General features: G+C 38.1%; 1 non-coding gene and 1 pseudogene across 1 annotated transcript; both read right to left on the bottom strand.

The window, feature by feature from the left end:
* Positions 1-4,807: 4,807 nt before the first annotated feature.
* Positions 4,808-5,678, bottom strand: LOC117096498 (annotated as a pseudogene).
* A 16,895-nt stretch (positions 5,679-22,573) lies between these two features.
* LOC117098670 lies at positions 22,574-22,701 on the bottom strand. Its single transcript, XR_004443532.1, has one exon. It is a non-coding gene; the product is annotated as a small nucleolar RNA SNORA25 (small nucleolar RNA).
* Positions 22,702-24,403: the final 1,702 nt, after the last annotated feature.

Below are 24,403 nucleotides of genomic sequence, written 5' to 3'. Positions count from 1 at the left end.
TGGTTTTGGAGACCTTGTTGTTTGTGACATCTGCCTCCTTGTATCCTAGGCAGAGTTTCAGAGCAGCAAATGCTTGCATGACGTTTCTCCAAAGGGTTTTAGCTGATGCAGCTGCATTCCACTGAGCAAATAATCATCATTGCTGATTCAGTACCTACTGTGTGCCAGGTACTGTGGTGAGTCTTTTAGCTGCATTGGCTAATATGAGTCGCAAAACCATTTTGAGGCAGGTATTCTTGGTCTTATTTACATAAAAGAGAAGTGATGCTCAGAGAACTCACATGACTTGCCCAAGATCATAGAGGTCATGGAGGTGGTGCTGGGAGTCACTCGCACAGCAAGGTACCTGACAGCCACTGTGGAGGATGAGCTCACAGCTTCAGCACCATCTCTATCTTCAGAAAGCTTATGATATTTTTAGGAAGGTAGGACATGCACAAAAATAGAAATATACCATGAGGGCCTGTGCAAGATGGTTATGTTTCTGGAGATTGCTGACAAGGCTGTTGATTCTAAGAGACAGGCTGAGATGTCAATTCCCCTATCCCCATATGTATAGGCAGCCAAGCCACCCAGAAATATTGGCAATCTCCCTTTCCTCATTGAATGACGTTTAAATGTGCCTGACTTGTTGATCATCAACGAGGTGGCACTTGCTGGAATAAGAAAATGCTGTGATCGAGAAGATGGATCTGGTGCCAGGACAAGGTGGTCTAGAGTAAAGATTCTGGGGTCAGGGAGATTCATTAGGAGGAAGTTGTGAGTCACTCAGGTGTCAGGAGATGCACTGAAATGAAGAGACAGCTGTGGAGATGGAGAGGACGAGTTGACAGGCCAGACATTGTAAAAGAACCAGAGACAGTAATTGGGCCCTGTTCCTTGAGAGATGAGGAACAAATATGACCTGGTGAAAAGGAGAAAAAGCTGTGTGGGTGCTTCTGGGTGTGTGTGACAGTATGTGTGTGAGTGCAGATGTGTGTATGATTGTGTGTGTGTGTGTGGGCGTGGATGTGTGTGAATATGTGTTTGTGAGTGTGTGTGTGTGTGTGAGAATGTATGTGTATGTGAGTATGTGTGTGTATGTGTGGGCATAAATGTGTATATGTGTATGTAAGTGTGTATGGATGTGAGTGTGTGTGTGTGAATAAGGGTGTGTATGTGAGTGTGTGGGTGGGTGGGAATGTGTGACTGTGAATTTGTGTGTGTGTGAACGTGAATGTGTGTGAGTGTGTGTGTGAGTGTGTGTATGGAGGTCTAGCAGGAGAATGTTGTACCTGGTCTCTGAGTTGTTTGTAGAAATGGGACATAGCTTCTCTTCTCTAACCCATATTGTTTGAGCAGATTGAGTTCTCTAAAGAGGAGATGTTTATATAAAACTAAAACAAAAGGTGTCTCTTTATTGGATGTGGTGGACAAGAAAACAAAAATTGGAACCAACATCCTACTTTCCTTATTATGTTCCTTTGATTTCAAGGTAAGATGGCCTCAATCAAGGCATTCCCCTGTCTGGACTGAAGGGGCTGGTGGTGGACACGGTTCGAATGATCCACCCTGAAAATGCCTTGAAAGTTACAAGGGCGGAGCTCCAGCTGAAGGGCAAAGAGGAGACAGGTCATCTGTAAGGCTTCCACTTTGTGACCCACGTTGAATCTGCTTACAGTATGCACTGCACACACATTCACACATATACAAATACACACGTGCACATTCTAACAAAAGCACACAAATTCGCACGTATACATACACACATGCAAATATGTAAACACACATGTACACATGGAAACACAAAAACAGACACACACAGATACACACCTATGCAAACACAGGTGCATAAGCACACACATACATGCACACATACCCACACAAATATACACACACATGCACACAAACACACACATGTACACACACAACACAGCAGTGCTTACTCAGAGGGAATTACAGCAGAAGGAGCAGGAGGTGTTTACTTCTCACTTGATACACAAAACCCAGGCAGAGAAAAACATGTACTTATTATTAGCTCAACTTATAAAATCTTGCTCAGGGGTGCAAAATTTAGTGATACAAGGAAGTAGAACTATCTTATGGCCAGGGTTTTCTCACCACTATGTCAATTAATTTATACAGACCCCTACATCCTATATGAAGTGTAACTTTCATTCCCCCTTTCCCATGGTGAATAACACAAAACTTTTAGAAAACTCTTCAGACAAGCAATAAAATAAATTCATTCTTGTGCATGTTCGGTATGAGATGATGGTGGAACATCCTAGGTTTTAAATGATCCCTAAGGAGCAGGTTGGAGTGGAGCTTGGGTGAGAATCAGGGCTGGGAATATGTATGTGGAAATGAGCAGCATAGAAGCACATTTTTATTAGGAATTGGAAGAGCTCACACATGATTCAGAGAAACAGCACCACCGGGAATGTTGGCTAATATTATTAGGTAAATATCACTCAGAGAATGTCAGCATTTAATGAAGACCCCCTGAATGTACTTTTATTAAATTGTAAATGATATGCTCAAAGGGTTCTGAATTTGTTGATGTAAGTTTACTTTTTTCAGTCACATGAAATTAGGTTCTCCCTCATTTGTGAACCACTCCCTTAGAGAAGAGCTATGTTGATATGACCCCAAACTACCAAGTCGTAATTAATTTGGGGCTTGCAATAGTCCCAGCAAGTGATATAAATTGCTCTAGAATTGAATTATGAGTAGAAATCAAGCATAGGCAAGTGAGGAGAGAGAGGAATATGGAGACAGGAGGAAGAGAAACTTATTATTATGCTGTGGCCAATTTCATTATGCTGTGAAGGTATAACATAATTTGGAATCATTAATAGTTATATGAATCCCTTCTGAACTCTTGGGTTCTGAGGAAAGTTTTGCGCCAGTAAAATAGTTGCCATATATGCCTAACTATAAGGTGAGTTTATAATTTTTTCTTAAGCAATTATCACTTAGAGAAGAGGGACTTTGATATTACGTGGTATGGGCTTTATTATTGATACTTAATTTTGAATAATAAAGATATATTTGGGAAAGACACATTTGTCTGAAAATACCTTAAGCAATACTAATTTTGAAAACTTTTTAAGGTCAGCTGATAAAATTTTTTTTTTTTTTTTTTTTTTTTTTTTTGAGATGGAGTCTCGCTCTGCCGCCCAGGCTGGAGTGCAGTGGCCGGATCTCAGCTCACTGCAAGCTCCGCCTCCCGGGTTTACGCCATTCTCCTGCTTCAGCCTCCCGAGTAGCTGGGACTACAGGCACCCGCCACCTCGCCCAGCTAGTTTTTTGTATTTTTTAGTAGAGACGGGGTTTCACCGTGTTAGCCAGGATGGTCTCGATCTCCTGACCTCGTAATCCGCCCGTCTCGGCCTCCCAAAGTGCTGGGATTACAGGCTTGAAAAAATCTAACACAGTTTAAATTATTGTAAGCACAATTTAAAGTATAATATTTCACATGTACCCCTGTGTGTATGGTCATGCAATTTCAAATGTTGAATATAAAGAAGGCTTAAAGTTTCAAAGATTACTTTTAGGAGGAATACAGTAAATGATCATGTAGAGGCTGAAAATAAATACCTCTCAGACGAACAAAACAATTTTCTAAAAAAAATACACAAATTGACTTCTTCTGGCTTGAGATGAGATATTCATTGACGGCCTCCACACATATGGAAAAGAACCATCTCTCAATCAATTTAGACTGTAAGAAAGACATGGGCCCTGGAACCTGTTAGAAAAGTGAGTCAAGCAATGGTGAAAGCAATAAAGACAAGATGCGAATGAGGCATTCGAATAAAATTGTTTCAAATGCAATGTTGCTAAATTAATATAAACTTGCTCTTGTAAGTCTGTATGTGAAACTCAATGAATAAATTAGATAGTAGTAGAATTTGCCTATTTGTTTTTTCCCTGTTTATTTACATTGAATTAATAAAGACAATAGGAGGATGAGGTTTCAGTATTCTATTCAAACTTTATTTTAAGTGATGTTAATTACAGTATTTGAAGGGAAGGTTCTAATTCCACACAAAATGGAAGAATCTAAAATGTATTCATTAAACTGCTAAAAAATAGAGTGGTGAGAATACAACAGAAGTCCAATTTAGATTCTGAGTGTTGTCACCATGTTATTACGATTACATAGCCTCTTCCAAACTTATAACTGGAGCTCCTGGAAGCTACGTCATACTCTGGTCGAAGAACAAAAAACCACAGTGTAAAACTGAATTAAGTCCTGAATTATTGGCTTCATCACATGCACCCTCTTCCACCTCAAAATGTCGCAAAAGAAACAGTTACCACACCCTGCAGACCTTTTGGTGTAAAAGAGGTGTTGATGAACTGGAGTAGAAACAGATCATGAAGAGCCATCTTAAAAAGTCCCTTTCAGGTGAGTTTGTACACACCATCTAACAAGGAGCCTCTCATCAAGTAGGGTCAGGCAACCACGGTTCATTTCTCAGGAAGTGACAATTTCATTCATTTACTCAATATGCATTTGCAAAGTGCCTACATATCATCAGGTTCCAATTGCAGTTATTTCTAGGTAAAAAAGAAACGTGGCATCTCTAGAGGGGCCACCTAGCTCCCCAAGTCAACAGCTGAAAGGCCCTTTTGTGGAATTGGGTTTCTTCTGTACTTCTGAAAGGGTAACACCTTAAAGCTGAATTGCCTTTAAAACCTGGAGGTCTGATATAATATTTAGCAATATTTGCCTCCCAGATATACAACATTGAAAGATACACTAAATTCTGAAGGGAGCTATGCTTCAAAATACTTTAAACGATTGTACAGGATTCATTTAGGCTTGAAATTCTAGTCCTAGACTGAGCTTGTGACCACTGACATTGACGTTCTTGCCATCCAGGAGAGGTGACAGTGTCAGTTTGATACCTAGCTTTAGGGTCCTGAGTGTATCCTACACCTATCAGGTTGGATGTGTTCACTTGACCTGCCAAGCAGTCTTCAGAGTCAATCTGATACCTGGCTGCTATTCTGAAATGAGTATTACTGTTTCCTGCTGTCCAGGAGAGATTGACAGCACTCTCCAATCTCTTGTTCACCTTCTGGTAAATGGAGCCACCAAACTTTTGTCCTGTCATTCACATGTGTGAAGCTGGAATTCATCAGTCTTGTAGCCAACTGCAAAGTTACTCTGGGTTACTCCGGACTTTGCAGTCTCAAAATTCATTTGGTTGCCAGCCAGCCAACCTTCCTAACCCAGCAGCAGCATGCCCCAGATTAAAGGCCCGGTGATGTCCAAATCCATGTTGCAGCCAGGCTGATGGGCTCCCGATCGTACCCTGTCTTGATTTTAGCACGTTTCTCCCGCAGTGTTAGGTAAGAAGGGTGAATGGAAGGTCAGCTTCAGTCCACATGCGAGCTGATCTTCTGTGGCCGTCTGGCGCTTCATATGTTGTCAGTGTTCCGTTTCCCCATAAATGCCAGGCCTTTCCCCATAAATGCCAGGCCGCATTCAAGGCGTCTGTATTTGGTTTCCAGGCTGTCCATCGCTTTGGTGGTCTCAGTCTTGGCTGAACCCGAACTTGTAACTTCCAATCCATTCTCAGATTTTGTTTTTAAATAAAGTTTTAGCGTGTCAAGTCCGTAGCTTCAGTGAAGGGATCCCTGGCAGATTTGCCAAGGTTGGCATGTATGAGTGGCACAGCCATCCTCTGCTGGGAGGTGGTGATGATGGCCTCCAGCAGCCATGGCGGGAACGTACGGATATTTGCCTATTTGTATTAAGAATGTTTATATTTCAATAGGCCAAAATCATTTTGGGGAATGAGAGAGAAGAAGGTTAAAAATTTCATTTGAAACCTGGAGAAAGGCTGCTTTTTGTCATCTCCCCATTCCAAAAAATGAGAAGGCCACATCTCATCACTGGGTAATCTTTACAAGCGACCAGTTGCTTTGTGTGCACATAGGAGCCTGGCATCGAAGGATGTCATTCAGGGAGGAATTTGCTCTGGCACGGTCTCTAGCCTCTCCTTCACCGGACTCAAAGAGATACTGGCTTTGGCAATTTGTGTTTCAGCCTAGGTCCGTTCTAGGTGGTATGATCATGCAATATTTCTCAAACTTTTCCGAAACAGGACCCACCTTGGCAAAAGAGCATGCAGACTGATGCCTGAATGTCATAGAATGTCTCTGATTTAACATTAAAAAGTTATGCAAATTTTACATATTTTTGCATCTCTAGATGTCATGGCATAGCACCATGCGTTCCCCTATGGTGACTGATACTCCCAATTGAAAAGTATGGTATAGTCCTGGGCTTTGGAGTCTGAAAGATATAGTGGCCTTGCTGCCTATAACAAGCTGACCTTGGGTTTGTAATGTAAACACTGTGAGCTTTGATTTTCTTTTCTTTTTCTTTTTTTTTTCTTGAGACAGGGTCGCAATTTGTCACCCAGGCTGGAGTGCCATGGTGCAGTGGCACGATCTCAGTTCACTGCAGCCTTGACCTCTCGGGCTCAAGTGATCTTCTTACCTCAGCCCCCACAAGTAGCTGGGACTGTAGTCATGTGCCACTATATCCAGCTAATTTTTGTTTTTTTTTTGTAGAGATTGAGTTTCACCATGTTGCCCAGCTGTTCTTGAACCCCTGAGCTCAAGTGATCCATCCACCTTGACCTCCCAAAGTGTTAGAATTACAGCTGTAAGCCACCACGCTGGGCCATGAGCTTTGGTTTTCTTACCTATCCAATGCAGACACACCTTGGAGGGTTGTAATGGGAATTAAAAGAGATGCCTGATATAATAAGTGTAACAAATGTTGGCTCCTCCTTAAGCACCACACTATGCTTAGAGACATAGCAACTTGGAGAGTTTATCCAGAAGTTTAGACTTGTCCACTGTCAAGCCTGGAGTGGCTTAGATCCCAACGCCACATTGATTCTTGTAGAGATTTAGCATGGAGGTCACCCAACACATGTCTGGGGTTACTCTAGACCTCACTTTCTAGATTGAGGTCCTTGGAATTTGGGAGTGGAAGAGACTTAGAAGATGACTTACTTTTTAGAAAAGAATGAGGCAGTTACTGCCAGAAGCAAGTGTTCCCTTGTTCTTCTTGAACTCCCTCTTCTTCTCTCATTTTGTCTCTAGGCCTCTTCAGTCCTTTTATTGATCCTTTATTCCATTGAAAGTCTTCTTGAAGACAACAGAGTCCTGTTAATAGTCAAATTTAATTGTTTCTTCTTAATCCCCATCCTATTTAATCTATTTGTCTAGTTTGATGCTATGAGCCTTTCAGTTTTGTAATGTTTCTCCTTTGGTTTCCCTAGAACTCCTCTAACAGGTTTAGGTTGCCTCTGTCCTCCCTCGTTGCATTCCATGCCTTTTTCCATTCAGCTTTTAAATGCCTTTGTTTTGTCCTTCGCCTTTCATACTTGGATTCCTTTGTATATTTACCTGGGCTCATCTGTTCCTACGACTTCAATATCATTCTCTGGTTTTTCTCCCTCCGATTCATGCTCTGCACACCATTGTGCTTTTATTTTAAAGTAGCTTAATGGAATTGCTGGAGTACAAGCATTTCAGAGAATGATTGGAGTGTGCCTTGAGAACTAGACAGGAACAAAATCACAGATACCTTATACCCACGTTACTGGATCAATCTTGATAGAATAGTTATGCTAGTATAAAAACAACTTCACAAACTCATTGGCTTCATACAACAAGAACTAGCTCACAGCAACATCTTCCACAAGTATAGGGGGGTTCTGCTTTTTGTCATCCTGACCGAGGAATCCAGACTAATGAAATAGATTTGATCTGAAACATTGCCTGTTGCCAAACCAGACACAAGGGGATGGAAGACAGAATTGCATATTGGCTCTTAAAACTTCTGCCTAGAAATCACTTGTACTACATCTGAAAATGTGTCATTGGCTAAATCAGGTCATACAGCCATATCCAATTTCAAGAGGGCAGAGCATTGTCCTTCTTCCATGTACCTAGAGGAGTGCTGGAAATATGTGGTGAATAGCCCTGATGACTACCCAGTTCTATCACACAACACGTAATTTAGTTTCCCTTTGACATGGAAAAAAAAAAATTTACCTCTTTCCTAAGGGATTATAACCCCAAATTTTAACCAACTGACTGGATCCTACTTCAAGTCCAGGATCTCTGAGTGATGCCTTTGGTCACCTTGGTCTTGACATGTACCCTGTTATTACAGAGACGTATACATTCATAAGGTAAGTTGTTTGTTTCTCCTTACACCCTTTATAGCAGTATACCAAGGTCAGGATGGCCCCAGTAGACATTCAGATGAAGGAAAAATGCAAGATACATTCATCACTGGTATACAGCAAGGGCAAAGATGTTGCAATGGCTCTCTACCCTTGGAACAAGGCATGCTATACAGTCATCCCTCAATATCTGTGTGAGATTAGTTTCAAGACACCCTGCAAATACCAAAATCCGTGGATGCTCAAGTCCCTTATATAAATGGTATAGTATTTGCATATAACCTATGCACATCTTCCTGTACAATTGTTGTACTGCATTGTCTTACAGGTTTGTATTTTTTATTGTGGTGGTGTTATGTTTATCACTTTTTTTCCCCCAAATATATTCCATCTGAGGTTGGTTGAATTTGAGATGCAGAACCTGTGGATATGCAGGGACAACTGTATATGATTAGGTTTTAGATTCTGTTCCCTGGAAAGTGCTCTTCAGTCTGTTGTTTTCTGTAGCTCTTAGCTCCACCTCCTGTGAGGTTTTCTTCCTTTCATTATCCTCCTTGGGTATTGCTAGAATATGCCTTCAGCAGGTGCTGTAACATTTTCTCAGTCTATTTCTTGCCTGTTGATGTTCAAGGGCCTATGGGTCATTTTCAGTTCCAAACACTCAAAAAGTGTCTTTTAGTGCAGGTTGATAATTATTTTGCTGTATGACTCTCAAACACTGAGATTATTATCTGTTCAATTACAGTCAGTTTCATATGCCAATAACCATACTAGCAGTCCTCAAGACTCAAGAGTCTTAATTTTCATATTAGCTATAATTTTTTACTTTCTTGCTGTCACTAGCTACCACTGCCTCCTATCCTTGAATTAATTTTTGCTGCCTGGGCCTGTCAGACATGGGTGGAAAAATCACCTTTAGATTCTTTTCCTTGAGCTGTCTTAACCAACTTAAAAGACTTACTGGACACTACAACTTAATTTGATATTTACCCTGGGTACCCTAATTTATCCAGGGATTTTTAAAATGGGTCTCATGACAAATCCTTAATTTGTTCCTAGATGAAACATTCAGTTTTAATGGGTCGTCTTTGCCCAAAGTCCTACTCATTTTCTTCTGTATGAGTTTGAGAAGCAGTTGCCTTTTTAATGCCAAATTCTCAAATTTCTGGGCCCTCTCCATGTTTTTTACATTATACTTACAAACGAGCCACTACTTTTTTGAGCTCATTTCTTTCTCAGAGAACTATTTCTAGCACAGTCAACTGGAGCTGACACATACTACTTACTGTTTTTCAATCTATTCTCAATCTTGCTACATGTTCATTATGTTTGTAATCTACCTAAAAAGTTCATTTAGGCCAGATTTTTCCAACTGCTTTTCTATTGCATAGCATGAGTTACCATTTTTGTAACCTCCAGTATCAGTTTTCTCACCACTGTCATCCAGCCCGTCAACTAATACACATAACTAATTTTCTTTGTTATGAAATTACCCAATTTCTGGTAATAATATCTGTATCAGTCAGATAAGCAAGGTTATGCTGAGATTAAAAAACAAACAAACAGAAAACTCCATGGCTTAACACAACCTAAGTTTATTGTTCCCTCAAAGTTTATTATAGACCTGCACAAGGCTCTAATACAGGTGAGTAACAGGCAGAGGTTGGAACAGTTTGGAGGGCTCAGAAGACAGGAAGATGTGGGAAAATTTGGAACTTCCTAGAGACTTGTTGAATGGTTTTGACCAAAATGTGGATAGTGATATGGACAATGAAGTCCAGGCTGAGGTAGTCTCAAATGGAGATGAGGAACTTACTGGGAACTGGAATAAAGGTCACTTTTGCTATGCTTTAGCAAAGAGACTGGCAGCATTTTACCCCTGCCCTAGAGATCTGTGGAACTTTGAACTTGAGAAAGATGATCTGAAATTGAAACTTATGTTTAAAAGGGAAGCAGAACATAAAAGTTTGGAAAATTTGCAGCCTGACCATGTAGTAAGACAGAAAAACCCATTTTCTGGGGAGAAATTCAAGTCAAATTTGCATAGGTAATGAAGAGTCTAATGTTAATTGCCTAGACAATGGGGAAAATGTCTCCAGGGCATGTCAGAGATCTGAATGGTAGTCCCTACCATCACAGGCCTGGAGGCCTAGGAGGGAAAAATGGTTTCATGGGCCGAGCCCAGGACCCCACTGCTCGGTGCAACCTCAGGACTTTGTGCATCTATCCCAGCTACTCCATTCAACTCCAATCATGGCTAAAAGGGGCCAAGGTACAGCTTGGACTGTTGCTTCAGAGAATGCAAGTCCCAAGCCTTGGTGGCTTCCACATGGTATTGGGCCTGCAGGTGCACAGAAGTCAAGATTTGAGGTTTAAGAACCTCTGCCTAGATTTCAGAGGATGTATGGAAATGTCTGAATGTCCAGGCAGAAGTTTGCTGCAGAGGCAGAGCCCTCATAGAGAACCTCTGCTAGGACAGTGCAGGAGGGAAATGTGGGGTGGGAGAGAGTCCCCACTGAGGCACTGCCTAGTGGAACTGTGAGAAGAAGGCCACCATCCTCCAGATCCCAGAAGGATAGATCGACTAACAGCTTGCACTGTGCACCTGGAAAAGCCCCAGACACTCAACACCAGCTGGGAGAGGGGCTATACACTGCTGTGAAAGCAGCTGGGAGAGGGGCTATACACTGCAAAGCTACAGGGGCAGAGCTGCCCAAGACCATGGAAACCCACCTCTTATATCAGCATGACCTGGATGTGAGACATGGAGTTAAAGGAGATCATTTTGGAGTTTTAAGATTTAATGACTTCCCTGTTGGCACCTTTGTTTTGGCCAATTTCTCCCATTTGCGGTGGGAATATTTACCCAATGCCTGTATCCCCATTGTATCTTGGAAGTAACTAACTTGCTTTTGGTTTTACAGGCTTATAAACAGAAGGGACTTGACTTGTCTTAGATGAGACTTTGAACTTGGACTTTTAAGCTAATGCTTAATGAGTTAAGACTTTGGAGGATTGTTGGGAAGGCATGATTGGTTTTGAAATGTATAAAGGACATGAGTGAGAGGGGCTAGGGCAAAATGATATGGTTTGGCTCTATGTCCCCACTAAAATCTCATCTCAAAATGTAATCCCCATGTGCCAGAGAAGGAAGTGATTGGATTATGGAGCAGTTTTCCCCATGCTGTTCTCATGATAGTGAGTGGATTATCACTAGATCTAATGGTTTTTTAAATGGTAGTTTTTCCTGCACTCTCATAAGCTCTCACACTGCCATGTGAGATATGCCTGTTTTCCTTTCCACTATGATTGTAAGTTTCCTGAAGCCTCTCAAGCCATGAGGAACTGAGTTAATTAAACCTCTTTTCTTTATAAATCACTCGGTCTTGGGAGGTTCTTTATAGCAGTGTGAAAATGAACTAATACAATTACCTTTTTACTTTTAACTCCTTTACCTTTCCTTAGACTCTCCAAACTCCTCACTAGCATTTAGTAGATTAACTCATTTTCAAAGTTTAGTTCAGGTGTTATCTCCTTGAAGCAAAATAATTATGATAGCTCTCAGTAAGCATGTATTATGTTCTAAATAGCTATGTTTTTTTTTTTTTTTTTTTTTTTTAAGATGGAGTCTCGCTCTGTCTTCCAGGCTGGAGTGCAGTAGTGCAATCTCGGCTCACTGCAATCTCTGCCTCCTGGGTTCAAGCAATTCTCCTGCCTCAGCCTCCTGAGTAGCTGGGATTACAGGTGCACGCCACAATGCCCAGCTAATTTTTGTATTTTTAGTAGACACAGGGTTTCACCATGTTGGTCAGGCTGGTCTTGAATGCCTGACCTCGTGATCCACCTGCCTCAGCCTCCCAAAGTGCTGGGATTACAGGTGTGAGCCACCACGCCTGGCCAGCTGTATATTATTTAATTTAGTTTACACAATAACTCCACAAAGTTGGTCTTAATATGATCATTATATATGAAAAAGTGCATCTTTCATTTAAGCAACTGTCCTAAGTTCATAAAATTAGTAAGTTGTTGGGTTAGAACTCAAGTCCAAGGGAGTTCAAAATTTGAAGCCTATGGTTTTAACCACCATTCTACCTCACCCTAATGTGATTTACATGTCCTGTGTGTGACTCTTGCATCACACTTACAATGCACTGGGTTTGATTATTCTCTGCCCATCTTTCTCTCCAACTATAATTCTTGATTGCAGACACTATGTAATCAATGCCAAGCATGGAGGATGGCATTTCGAGACATTGAGCATATACTTGCTAATATTAAAGCATGATAAATTACTGAGTTAAATTAAGATTCTGTAACAAATTTTTACTTGGGTTTCTGCATTAGTTTTCTTTTGCAGTGAAAAGAATGATCACAAATTTAGTGATTTTAAAAAGCATGTATTTATTAGCTCCTGGTTTCTGTGGCCCAGAAGTCAAGCACAATTTAACTGAGTTCTCTGTTCAGAATGTCACAAAATTGCATTCAAGGTGTCAGACTAGCTGTGTTTCTCTATTGAATTCGAGGTCTTCTTCTAAGCTTAAGTAGTTGGAAGAATTCAGTTCCTTGTGGTTGTAGGGCCCAAGGCCCAATTTCTTGCTGTCTGTCAACTGGGTACCTCTCAGGTTCTAGAGGCTCCTGCACTTATTGTCCATATGGGCTGTTCATAGCTCTTACAATGTGGCAGCTGGGTCCTGTAAAGCCAGCCAGAGAAGCCATTGCTCTAGTCTACTGAGATGAAGTCTTATATAAAGTAACGTAATTATGGGGGTGACTATGCCATATTCTATTTGCTAGAAGCAAGTTGCAGGTTTCTCCCACATTCAAGGGGAGGGAATTATACAAGGACATGATTCATTGGGGGTTATTTTAGAATTCTGCCTCTCATAATTCCTTTTTCTCCTTTAAGTCTATTCATTTTTCTCTGCTGATGTTAGTGACAGAAAAATTTTCCCACATTTTTATGGGAACTGGTTCTTCCTTGCATAGTTTTTTTCTTAGACCTTAACTGCTATTTGAATAATGTCCAGATTACATTGACACATTAAAACTCTCCACATTCCCTAACAATATGACATCACCACTGTTAATATTCCAATGTAAATTCATAATGCTGTCATATGTATGGTATATTGAAAATTATAACTGTATAATTTTAAACAAAAACAGATTCACTGCAGTCCTGTTTTACAACTTACTTCTTAATTTAATAATATATAATGAACATTCTAACACGATTAAATTTTCTTTTATAGCATAGTTTGTAATTTCTGTGCAGTAATGTATCATACAGATAACATGCAATTTATTTAATAGGTTTACTATTATTGAACATTTATACTATTTCCACTATTTTACTATTGTGAAACCTCTTTTATAAACTCTCCCATAGTTATTTCTGCCTGTAATCATAATTATTTTTGGTAAGACAAATTCTTAAAAGTAAATTTTTGTGCATCAAAGAATATGTGCATTTTTAAGTTATTTGATTTACCAAATTGCACTCCAGAAATTTACAGTTTAGACAGCAGCGCCTAAGGAAACCCAACATGGAGAATTATGTGTGTGTACGCATGTGTGTTTTCTATTACTTTTCTAGCGTATTGCTATTTTTCAAGTTATATGACTAATACATGTTTTTTTAAACAGGGAATTGCTTTTCTAATTGCATCCTTCTGAGGTAGCCAGTATTAACAATTTGCTGTAAAACGCCCCAAACCATCCTTATTGGATATGTTTATATATTTCAATGTAATAGTCGAAAAATGGCATCTCACTGTTGCTTTAATTTGGTTTTCTGGACTTACTAGTGAGGCTAAACATGTCTTTATCGGTCTTGGTAAATTTCACGTTTTGTTTGTTAGTTTTTGGTTCATTTCTTTTCAGTTGTTATTAACCATTATGGAGTCAACCATTCACAGCCCTTAGATGCTCCAGTTTCAGTATTGTTCATAACTGTTACATTTCAGGTTGTTTCCCTTTGCTTCACAAAATCTCATTTTTGCACATTATTTCACAGCACAAATAACTTGAGTGTGAGGCATAAACACTTTTAATGTAGACCAAAGAACATTTCAAAAATATCTTTGGATTATAAAATATTTCAATTCCCAAGTGACAGCTCATTTATTTCAAATAAAACTCATTATCACGTAATTCTAATCTATTGAAAGTATTTAAGATATACCCCAAGTTATTATTATAAGATTTCCACTATATTACAAAAAAATTATTAAAAATGTGTTCGAAAGACAGTATTACATTTGCTCTTGTACATTATTTTCTCTCTTGGATATTTCATGCCTCTGTTATATTCTTGGTTTTAGTATTAAGCCTAAAAGAGTTCATATACTTCCTAAAATTGCCCAGATACAACACTAGGAGTAAAATGTGTGCTGTGAGAAGCTGACATATTTCCTATTAGCATAGTGACAAAGCTAATGTATGAAGACATGCTGAATTTTCAGAGGGTAGATTTTCCTTTTGGTTCTTTGATTTGTAAAACTCCAAAGTGCTTCTGTGAAGAGCATCAGATTTAGTGAAAGAGATGAAAGGTAACAGGCAGAGCTTAGTAGAGTTAGCTTTCAAAGCAGTTTTTCTTTTCCCTGGAAATGGGTTATGGAATGTAATTTTCAATTTTATAAATCTGTGTGGAAGACAAGGAAATTAAGGAGTTGTCTGTTCTTTATTGATCATGCTATATCTTGCTTTAGCTGCATCAATCTGCACCAGGGTTTTCTTTCATTCTCTAGTTCTGTGTGTTGCATGCTGGATTACTTCAGCATAACTTTTTAAATTCTTTTACAACTTAAAAAGAATACTAGGATTGCTGTTTACTGCTAAGAGAAATTGATTTCAAGTGTGAAAATGATAGGAGAGCTTATTATCAGTGACTAAGAGATATTCAAATTCAGCACAGAAAGAAATGGGATCACAGACCTCAGCGATGAAGACATGCAAGAAGAAAGCTGGGAGAACAAACTGTATTCAGTTTTGGAAATTAAGAAATGTTTTGAGCACAGCAAAAGAGGAAAATACTACCAAAGCCCATGAATGGAAGAAAGCAACTGAAATTTCAAAGAGATATGGTAAATGTAGCATGCAGGTAGAAATAGACTATGAGATTATTTTCAGGACTTGTCTGCATTCCCATAACATTTTATACTGAAAATAAAAGACCTTTAAAAATGCGTATAGGGAAAAGAGAAAGAAAGTGTTGATGATGATGTTTCCCCAACAGTAACCTTCAATTGCAGGATAGGGTGTCTTCTTAGTAGTCACCTCTTTGCTTGTACTGCACTGCTTTACTTTTAGCAAGAACATTCTCTTCTCTCACAACTACAGCATTGCTTAGAAGTCACACTAGAAAATGATTTCAGTGTAAGTACAGCTGAGAAATGTAATTAGAATTTCTTTAAAACCTAATGGAAATTGGGCCAACCCTATGAAAGCCATCACCCTCGAGAAAGAAGGAGGTAGAATAAACATAGTTACAAAAGCAAACTAAAACCGAAGAGAGCCCAACACTCCTCTGTATATCAGGCAGAGGAGAGCTCTCCTTACCCTCTGCATATGGGTGCCTTACCCTTGTGCTGTAGACCCCCCACTTCTCTACCAGCAAGGGGTGACTAATTTTATGAGCAGTGTTCATTTGAACATGTAACGTGTTATAGGTATGAAAAATACATCTCATCTCCTGATGGACATACTTTGGACTAATATTGAAATGTTTTAAAAATGTACTGCTTTATATTGTTTGTTTCCTGTCTAAGAAATCTTAACCCACCCAAAAGTGGTGAAGATTTTCTCCTATTTGCTTATAGAATTTCATGGCTTTAGAGTTCATGATGAGGCCTATAATCTGTACTTAATTAACTAATTTATGTATGGTATAAAACGAAAACATGATTTTTCCCCAAATGAATATGTACTTGTTCCACTATCATTTGTTGGACGTCTACTCCTCCCTCCTCCATGGAGTTCCAATCTTATTTCATCACTACTAAAAATGTCTGCTGTTTGAATAACAAAGACAACATTAAGAAAATGAAAAGGCGAGCCACCAGCAGAAAGAAAATATTCACAATATGCACACGTAACAAAGGACATATATCTCAAATGCATACAGAGTTCTGATAACTCAATCATAAGAAGAAAAGAATGCAACAAAAATGGGTAACAGATTTTAGTAGAAATGTCACAAGATATGCAAATGATTAATAAGCACATAAAAAGATGCTCAACATCATTAGTCATTAAAATAATACAAATGAGTACCAGAAAGAGATACCACTGCACATCCAGGAGAATGATGAAAGTGAAAAAGTGTCATAATGCCAAGTGCTGGTGAGGATGTATGTAGAGTTTTGAATATTGACTTTTATTAAATTTATCCTCAATTAACACTCAAAGTGTTCTGGACATTCTGGACACCAAAAATCTTTTCTTAATTAACCAATTTGTTGCAGTAAATACAAAGAGAAGATGTAAGAAATTTTACATAATAGATTATGATACTGCTATCTGTTAAAGATAAGGTTATGACATTTGAGCTTGGTAACTATGTTGCCCAGTGTTTACTTGAAAAAATATGGATATCCACAACTTAGGATGGTTCAACTTACAATTTATCAATGGTGCAACAATGATACACATTCAATAGAAACTGTATTTTGAGTATCCACACAACCATTCTGTTTTCTACTTTTACTGTAGTATTGAATAATTTACAAAAGATAGTCAAGACTTTATTATAAAACAGACTCTGTGTTAGATGATTTTTCCCAGCTGTATGCTAATGTAAGTGTCTGGGCCATTGTTAAGGTAGGCTAGGTTAAACTATGATGTTTGGTAGGTTAGGTGTATTAAGTGCATTTTTGACATGGTATTTTCATGGGCTTATTGGGATCAATTCCCATCATAAGTCAAGAAGCATCTGTGGTTAATTATACTAACAGTCTGTATAACATATGAAATCGGTAACTAAACCAGTGTTATGATGATGGCTCAGTGAATTTGAATACCGTATATTTATCAGGATTTTAATCTTTTCTACTATTGTTTCTATGGGGAAATTAGATGCTATTTTTTAGCGTTATTTAATTTCAGCAAAGGGTGCTATGACAAATTGATATTCACATGCAAAAGAATGATATTGGGTCCTTACCTCATACCACATACAAAAATTAACTCAAAAAGGATCGAAGACTTAAATGTAGAAGGTAAAACTTTTAAAGGAAAACTTAGGGATAAATCTTTATGACCTTAAATTTGTCAATGGTTTCTTCCATATGACAGAAAAAGCATGAATAATAAAACATAGATAAATTGGTACATTAGGGTTCTCTCGAGAAAAAGAAAAAATAGGAGACATAGAAGTATATACAGAAAGAGAGTCACTATGAAGGATTGACTCATGCAGTTATGGAGGCTGAAAAGTCCCATGATCTGCCATCTATAAACTGGAAGCCTGGGAAAGCTGGTGGTCCAGTTCCAGTACACGTCCAAATACCTGAGAACCAGGCAGCCAATAGTGTAAGTCCCAGTCCTAGTCCAGAGTCCTGAGAACCAAGTGCACTGATATTCAAGGGCAGGAGAAGCAAGGAGAGCAAATTTTCCTTTCCTTTGTCTTCTTGTTCTATTCTGGCCCTCAATAGATTGGATGATTCCCACCTACATTGGTGAGGGCAAACTTATTTACTCAAAAGTTAATCTTTTATGAAAACATCCTCACAGACATACCCGGAAATAATACCAGTTATCTAGGCATCCCTTAACCCACTCAAGCTGACACATAAAAATCACCGTCATAATTGGCCTTTATCAAAATTAAAAATGTTTCTGCTTCAAAGGGCACTATCCCGAAAGTTAAAAGACAACCCACAGAATAAAATAAAATATTTGAAATGTATATATCCAATAAGGAACATGTGTCTAGAATATATAAGGACTTCTGCAAGTCGATCATAAAAAGACCACCAAATTTAAAAATAGGCAAAAGATGCAAATAGGGATTTCTCAAAAGATATAGAAATGACCAATGAGATCATTAAAAAGGTTCAACATCATTTGTCATTAGGAAAACACACATCAAAACCACAATGAGATACTGCTTCATACCCATTAGAATGGCTATAATCAAAAAGAGATGTAATAAGTAATATTGGCAAGGGTATACAGAAATCAGAACCCTCATAAACTGCTGGTGGGGATTTTAAAAATGATGCAGTGACTTTGGAAAACATTCTGGCACTTCCTCAGAAAGTTAAACATAAAATTATAATTTGATCCAGCAATTCCATTCCTAGCTATATACCTGAGAGCAATAAAGACATATATCCACACAAACACTTGTACACAACTGCTCATAGCAGCATTATTTACAATAGCCAGGAGGTAGCCCAAATGTTCATGAACTGACAAAAACATAAACAAAATGTAAATGTGGTATATGCATAGAATAGAATATTATTCAGTCATTAAAAGAAAGGAGATTCTGTCACTTGCTCCAACATAGATGAATCTTGACAATATTATGCTAAGTGAAAGAAGTCAGGCATAGAGGACAGCATATTATATGACTCCATTTATGTGTAATGTTCAGAAAAGGCAAATCCATAGAGACATAAAGTAGATTAGTGGTTGTCTAGTGGTAGCTTAATGCTAGGGGAGGGAGCAGAGATGGATGTATTGGAGAGCAATTCATGGGACATGATTTTTTTGGTGGCGGGGTGGTGATGAAAATGTTCAAATTGGTTGTGTTGATGGCTACACAGTTTACTCATTTACACATGTACGTGAGTACATTTTGAGTACATGTGTAAAATTTAATAAAATTCACAGTACAGTTGTTCTCTGAATATATAAAAAAACTATTGAATTTTACACATGAACCCTAAATGAGTACATTTTTATGACAGCTTGATTGAGATAATTTAGATACTGTAAAATGAACTCTTTTAGGGTACATTTTATGGTATCTAAATACCACAAATATATAACCTAAATTCCATAAAATGTACCCTAAATGAGTCTATTTTATGGTATCTATCTCAATAAAGCTGTTATAAAAATAATTTTGTCTTATTTTGAATTATAATACTTTCTGGCAAGATAAATCAGTATAAATACAAGGTTGATCTATAGCATTTTAAAAACGCAATAGCTTTGAGATGCTCACATATATTTTTTGAAATTATCGGACATTATGATGTAGATCTTTTCAAAAGGAATGTAGGAAGAGGTTTGCAATTTTTAGGTTATGGTGGATGTGAGTTTTTGTGGAATACACTCATTATTAAGTTGTGATGAAGTGTCTTATTATCACTGGTACTCAAATATTTAGACTCTTACATAATTAAGGTAAAAATTTGTACCTTAGATATTGCTTATTTTCAGGAAAAACTGTTACATGGGAACACATACACACACACACATACATTAGATGGGATTGTTCAATGGAAAAGATCTAGAATGGAGAAAGCACCCATGGGCCAGGATGAGATTCTGGAGGAGAACAACTCGCAAGTTTCATGTGAGTACACATGAACATGAAAATGCGAGTTTCCTGCCATCCTGAGAAATTCCTATAAGTCTGCCACACCTACGGCGTGCTCATGGACTATTTCATGTCTTAAGTTACAAATGGATCTACGATAAACCTTAAAAGACTAATATTATGTATCAATGTTGGTCACATAAGACCCACAATGTAAGGATTTTTAAGGGCAACCTGAAACTGAAAGTAGTCTGCTCTTGAAGCACACAATCCAACACTCCTTTGAGAAAAACAAAGCATAAACCCCACACCAAGTATGACAATGAGGTGCCAACGTGGTACTGAACTCCAGAATTGGCTGAGGGTGAAGGGAGTGATATAATCAAACAGCTCCTTGAAAAGTTGGAAGCAGCCTGCTGACCTGGTCTCTTGTGTAATTTCACCAACGCAGCTGCGGAAAATCACAGGAATGAAAGCCCCAGTCGTGGCACATGGTCAGTTGCCCTGACTGGGTATCTCTGGAGGTGATACAGATGGGTGAAGGCAGAGCACCTCACTAGCTTCTGGATAGTGTGCACAAATGGGGCTACCTCAATCGGGAGAAAATAAAGAGTTTAAGGGAACTCTGAGGTTCAATTTTAAACAATGTGGCACAGTTGTGAACTGCTGAGAAACAGCAGCAACAAACAGATTAGGCATCTGTGAAGATGAAGGAGCTCCCTTTGAACAAAGGCTTCAGGCTGAGTTGAGTCTAAGTGGCCAACTCTCAGACACCTGTGGGTTTGGAAAACAGTGTTTGCAGCTATAAATCAAAGCTCTGGTTTTATGTGGACAAAGTGTGGGGATAAACCCTTTGTACTGGTCTTTTAAATTGTGCATGCACACATCACTAGTATCACCTTTTAACTAACAGACAACAGTAAATTCTGGGACTCGTTAAGCATTGTTTTGATGCCTTCAATATTGCCCATAGGTTGTTACATTAATGAGTTCTTCAGAGGTATGAAAAAATAAAAATATTCAGAGAATTTGGGAGAGGACCAACATAACATCTCTCCACCAGAAATTTGTATTAAATATTCTTTTGTAACTAGAGAGATTTTCTAATGAAAAAACAAATTGAGAAATTGGACACTTCTCTTTGAAATGAGACCTCTTTGAAAATTGCTCTAAAAATGATGGAAACAATTATTTGACCATAGACCAGTTTTCAGAATCAAGTTAGCATTTTGAAAACAGAGTAAAACACATTTACGTTCAAATTAAGTTAAAACATTTATTTGTTTTCATTTTTACAAAGATTTATATTATATGAACTCTTTTATTGAAAAATTACTTGAGCTAACCAAAAAGTCAAGGTCAATGTAAAGAATAAGATGGGTTATCTGTGTAGGCTGTAATGTCCTATACAAAAATAGTTCTGCAATCACTTTTCAGCCTTCCTTTCCCACTTAGTAGCTGGCTTCTTTTTTGAGGCAAGCACTTGTCCAAGAATGATTGGATCAGTTAGAGGACAAATCCTTAAAAATATCCACCTTGCCTGATGATTTTAGAGGAGTCTGTCCTATTTTCCTTGCTGTCTTGTTTATTTGACCTTCTCAGTTGCTAAATAAGAGTGGGTTTAATGAAGAGGGGGCTTTTATTTATCATTCTAGTGCCAAGTTCTTTGTCAAGGGACAGGTCTTTCTCTTAGGGAGGAATACTCAGGCAACTATCCTGAGAATTTGCAACTCAACTCTGTGATGATCAAGATTTCCCAAGAGAAGTTATTCTTCCATATTATGGTGTTACTTTTTCTATGATGAATTTTGCAAAGGTAAAGTGGATAAAAGAATCAGAGCACTTAATTATCCTTCAGGAAAAAAAGCAGTCTTTTCCCTTTGATAATTATCTCAGTTTTCAAATTAATTTCAACAATGAGCACTTGGTCTCATGCAGAACTTTTAAATAAAGCTGGAAGAAAATTTTAACTAGAAATGTAAAAATGCTCACTACTAGGGTTAGTCATTGTAAAAGATCATTATTTGGGTGATAGCTTATACAGCAATTTAAAAGATACGTTTTATTTCTGTCCAATGAATACACGTACATGACTTTAAAGACAAATGCACTATAGAATGTAATATAAAGAAATACCAGTACCCCTTGTCCTGCATATGGTTAGAAAGGATTTAGCTTTTAAAAATATACTCTCTTCCCCTCCCCCAGGTAATTGCATTCTCTTGTCTTCCTAATACAGCTATGTCAAAAATTCTACAAAATTATTAGTCACTCCTCAGCCACATGACGTCCATGATTACATTTTCTTTTTTAGGTAAAGCTTGCTGAATTCCCTTCAGTTGATAATTGCCTCGGTTTACTTTTTGCTTTGGTTCTTAATGCCCTAGGGGTAGTTTATCTTTGCCAGAAATGTAACTCTCCCCTCAGTAGATTCAATGTAACAGGTAATACAGCCTTCACTTGTGGTGTGTGTGTGTGTGTGTGTGTGTGTGTGCGTATTTTATTCTTTTTTCTTAGAGATATAACTCCTGGAGCCTTTGGTCCATATGCACCAATTGATAGTGGCTGTTCCTTTGGCTTACTATAAGCCGTCATTACTAGAATACCCTTCTTTCTGCTGTGTTAGACTTCTTGTGTTCTGAAACCCAGTTTTTCGCATTCTTGGTTTCCTCCCTTATTTTCATTAAGTACCTCCTCCAGTAACTCCATAAGGTAAGGTGCCTAAAAGGTAAACTTTTTGGAATATTTGTTTGATTGACAATTTTCCCAGATATACCATTCCATGTTATAAATAGTAATTTTTTAACTTTGAGACATTTACTTCCCACATTACCAGTCATGGGTTATTAGGTCATGATTATTAGCGGCTAAGTCTTATATCTGCTTAGGAAGATAGAGCACTACTGAGTGACTATGGCATCCTATGGAGAACTTCAATATTTGGTCATACATGAAGAGCTCTTGGTTTTGCAGCTCCACCAGCCCTCTTTGAAGTGATCTACATGTTAGAAATAATTTTTTCTCATAATTTTGAAGGCCTCCCACCACCATTTTCTAATTTCCACTATTGTTTTTGGGATACTTCCTAATGTCATTTTTATTCATGACTCTTTATATATTACCCATTATTTTTCTTTCTGGCAGGGTTTTGCCTTTTCTTTTGCCTTAGTATTACGAAATTTCATAAAGACATGCTCTTTCGGGAAGATAAGAACTTTTATTTTATTATTCTGAGCACTCAATTTGGAAATTTGTGTTATTCCACTCTGAGGAATTTTCTTGAGGTTTTTATTTAATCACTCCCTCCTTTCTGTTTTCACTTTTCTCTCTGGTGTTTTTAATTAGTATAATATTGGAAGTCCTGATCCTTTTTTCCTTGTATTTTGCATTCCTTTTTTCCTTGTATTTTATATCTCTTTGTGAATTTTTCTTCTCTCTGAAATATCTATTAAATTGTGGCCTTCAACTCTTCTATTGAGTTTGTTGTTTAAATGTTTGCATTCTGTTTTTATCTTCTAAGAATTCTCTATTGTCTGAATAATTCTTTTTAAATAGCATCCCTGCCTGCATGCCATTTCTTCTCTTATATCTCTGAGAATATTGTAGTTCTAAAAAGATTTTTTCTGGTCTGTTTGCTGTCTTGCAGTTCCTTTTTCGTTGTTTCAAATCCGTCTGTTCCTTTATGTTAGACTTTTCTCGTGATCACGTTTAAAACAGACATAAAAACGTATTTATGGGTGTGCCTTGTTAACTGCTGAGCTTCAATATAGGGTGACTGGTGGTGGCCCAGCTATTTTGTTCCAGGCCTTGATTTGTGTGTTTCTGTTGGTCTTTACCATGGGAAGATCAGTTTTCTTAGTTTGTTGCTTTAGAGACATAAAATCCAGCTGCTCCTTTCCTGGAAGCTGAGTGATGAAGGTTGCTGAATGTCTCAAGGTTCCGTATGTCAAAGTTCACATAACTTCCCTGTTTTTAATACAGCCCCGCATCTTTGCTCTTAGCCGTATCTCTTGTGAGCAACCTAACATCCTTTCAGGTTAAATTTTCCAGGGTAAAATTCCAAACTTCAGCTATATTGGGAAAGGTTGATTGCAAGAGTGAAGTTCAATTCTCCCTTTAAAAATATAACCAGTCTTTCAACTTATCCTTCTGTTTGCAGGCACTGTCCCTCCCCTTTTAGAAGAACTTATTTCTGCCATTTCCAGAGCATTTTGGAGGACTTTAAGGTGAACATCAATTTGCTTCTCATTAATGCCTCCTCCACTTTAGAATTAGATTGTAGTTTTCTCTGAGATTGGAAGTCACTTACTGCTCATAATCTATCTTCCAGTTTTTCGATTTTGTTTTTATCTCTTGTATGTTCTGTCTCCGTTCCTATTCTGCTTGCCTTCCTGGGTTTTCTTTCCTATGTCTTTTACTTTAAATTTGATTTAAAAGGCAGTGGAGATAGACTGCGTGTTCAATCGTCTTGCTTAACTAGAAGTCCTGACATGTGAAAATAGCAGTGTACCTCTTGAAAAACCTAAGCACTGGGGAATTCTCTTCATTGACAATGTGAAGAGAGTCTCATGCACCAAGTAACATAATTTTGCATTAAGTTAGAGATTAAAGCAGTACCATGGACGAGATTTATTTTTAAAAAGGTAATTTTCACATCAAGTGACAGCCATGAAGAATCATAAAGACCTTGAAACTACGGTCA

Source organism: Trachypithecus francoisi, unplaced genomic scaffold (genome assembly GCF_009764315.1).
Source record: "Trachypithecus francoisi isolate TF-2019V2 unplaced genomic scaffold, Tfra_2.0 Contig01461, whole genome shotgun sequence".
Classification (NCBI taxonomy): Eukaryota; Metazoa; Chordata; class Mammalia; order Primates; family Cercopithecidae; genus Trachypithecus; species Trachypithecus francoisi.
Note: the sequence above shows the minus strand (reverse complement) of the source record. Positions and strands in the feature narration are given on the sequence as shown.